General features: G+C 52.1%; 1 protein-coding gene across 3 annotated transcripts in view; it reads right to left on the reverse strand.

Moving 5' to 3' along the window:
- Positions 1–2882, reverse strand: part of bcor (BCL6 corepressor) — a 42592-nt gene that overhangs the window by 11482 nt on the left and 28228 nt on the right. The gene's annotated exons all lie outside the window — the stretch shown is intronic.

Raw genomic sequence — 2882 nt, forward strand, 5'->3', positions numbered from 1 at the left:
GAGTTGGTTGGTGGGTTGGTTGGTTGAAGAGAGGGATGAAGACATCCGCAGCATCTCTGCTCATTACCATTTCAAATGCTCCGCCAGCGAGCGAGCGACGCAGACGAGGGGAGAGCGAGCGAATAGAAAGGGGAGCGAGGGAGGGAAGAAGCGAGCGAGTGGGCTTTCATGTGCGCCGGCACGGAGCGCGAAACTAAACGAACATGAATATATGCGCGGTGTCGCCCGGGCATCGGGAGCGTGTGCACGCGTCTTAAATTACGTGTGTGTGCGTGTGAAGGTCTGCGCATGCTGCTGCTTCTGTGTGTGTATGTTTAAATGAGTGCGTGTGTGTGTGTGCGCCAAAGATGATTAGGAATTTGCATGTGCAGGTGTGTGTGGGTGTGCGATAGCGTATTTTTTTCCCCCCCCAACTCATTTATTTTTATAACATCAGTCATTCCATGTGGCCTGTTCAGAAGAGCACGCCGGCGTGACTGTAGTGTGCTTATTAGGTCATAACTGGTGTCGCTCCATGTGTCACACTAATCAGCAAATGTGAGTTGTGTGTGCGTGTGTGTGTGTGTGTGTGTGTGTGTGTGTGTGTGTGTGTGTGTGTGTGTGTGTGTGTGTGTGTGTGCGCGCGCGTTTGTGTCAGTGTCTCCCAGGCCCTTATATCTCGCTGCCTGCGTGTGATAAGCCTGGAGCTTGTGGCACTAAAACACCAGTACGGGACAAGCGCTGTGCATCTACAGGCTTGTATGCTTGTGTGTTTGTGTGTGAGGCACTATGCATAAATTGGTGTGTGTGTGTGTGTGTGTGTGTGTGTGTGTGTGTGTGTGTGTGTGCGTGTGTGCGTGCGCGCGTGTGGGAGCCCCAGGGGTCTGCCCCAGGCTTATCACACGCAGGCAGTGAGAGACGCGCTTCCTGAGAGGCAGCGAGAGAGAGAAAGGGAGGGAGGGAGGGAGGGGTGGGAAGGCGGGGGTGTTGTTTGCGCAGCGGCCAGTGCCTTGTTTGTGTAGTCTCAGGTTTTCTCCTCCCCCCTCTCGGCACGCAGGAAGGGGAAAAAAATGCTAAAAGTGAGAGAGAGACATAAATCACAGAGACGAGCCAGCTTCTCTCCCGCACGGCTGACTGCTCCCCGCTGCCGTTCACCGCCGCCGCCGCCGCTCCTCGTGTTTGTGTGCGAGCGAGGAAGGAAGGAAGAACAGCCGCCGCCGCTGCTGCCACCGCCGCCGCGAACCGCAGTCACCACGGCACATTAGAGGGCCATTAGAACGCGATTATACTCCCAGCGCTTACCTCTCATTCACACTCTCCGCCGCCTGCTCTCCCACTCTGACTCACACACATCATGACGCACACGCCTAATCATCATAAATGTGTGTCTGAATGTGCGTGTGACTATAAAGCAACCGGTTAATGAGCAACGCACACACCTAGTTACAGTTTGGTGAAGATGCCTCTGCTGGTGATTAAAGATATTACACACGCGAGAGTACGCATGGAAAGCGCAGATGCAGGCCAGCCAGCCGGCGAGCGAGCGATCGAGCGAGCGAGCGGACACGCAGCGCAGCTGAGGAGGCATTAAACTGCGCCGATCAATAAATCAATTTGGAAAATCTGTCAAGAAGAGAGGCGCACAAAGGACGGAGGAGGAGGGTAGAAGGGGGAGAGACAAAGGGCCATCCGGCTTTAATTAAAAGGCAACGTGCGGACTGCACCTTCGCTCTATTTACGTCAAGCGTCCGTGAAGCCACCTAGCGGTTTAGTTCGGCACACACAAAGATGTGTTTCATTAACAAATAGCAATTAAAAAGGTAATTAAAAAAAACATAACCCCCCCGAATGATGCGAGCTGTGTCAGCTACGTAAACAGCATAACTTCGTACTTTGAATGGCCAATCAGTCATTGAAAAAGGCCACACGGTAAACAAAAGAGTTTTGTTTTTTTCCCGAAGGGATTTCGCCTCCTCCCCCCAAAGACAAGCAGTCAATTGATTCATCGATCATTTAGAGTTTGGACGACTGTGTAGGATCAATTTATCGTGTCTTGAAGTACAACACGGTGCAGTACTATGTGATGACCACTTGAGGCGCTGTTGATACACAACTAAATTACATTTTGAGAAGAACAACATACCACCGATGCCAAGCTGACCTCCAGTCTATTTGCATTCCATACGACACAACGATAAGATAAAAATCTGCTATTTTGGAAGCTTTCACACAATGCGAAAAATTGTACCATCAAGAACCGAAATAAACTGTACCGCTTGCTGGAAATTGCACTTATCATCTCTTTCCGGCCCTGATTCATCAAGCAAACAGATCTCACTCGCATTGTGCACCGAGCCACAAAATCCAAGCTCGCTACGTGTCAACATGTGAACGTTAAACAGCTGAATGTTGACTTCTTTTTCTATGTTCCGGTTCTTCTACCTTGCTGTTGTTCTGGCAAGCTCAGAATATGAGTCACGAACAGAGCGAAATCCGCATCGCAGCGGAGACAGCGAGGCTGCCAAAGCCGATGAGGGCGCATTTGCGTTAAACACCACCTGGCGCCAAGTTCTTAGGTGGGAAAACCGGTCTATCTAAAAGCTTTGAGAGCGATGGGAGATTCTTGTCTTGCGCTGCGCTGTGGGGCGACTGCCAGAAAGCGGCGCGGTAGGGAAGAAAAGAGGTCCGGATGCACGAGAGAAAGTGAGGGAGGCAGCGAGCGTCTCCGCTGTTCTCCGTATAATGATTTTGCCGATGCCGTCTGCGCGCGAGCGTGCGCGTGAGCGTGTGTATGTGCGCCTACCTCCCGTGTGTGTGTGTCACACTTCGCCTCACGGAAAATTAATGAGATGTGAGAGCGGAGCGAGGCGAGAGAAGGGGCGGGGGGGGCGGCGGGGGCTAGG

The sequence above is a fragment of the Hippocampus comes genome, unplaced genomic scaffold (assembly GCF_001891065.2).
Source record: "Hippocampus comes isolate QL1 unplaced genomic scaffold, H_comes_QL1_v1.1 scaffold96, whole genome shotgun sequence".
Classification (NCBI taxonomy): domain Eukaryota; kingdom Metazoa; phylum Chordata; class Actinopteri; order Syngnathiformes; family Syngnathidae; genus Hippocampus; species Hippocampus comes.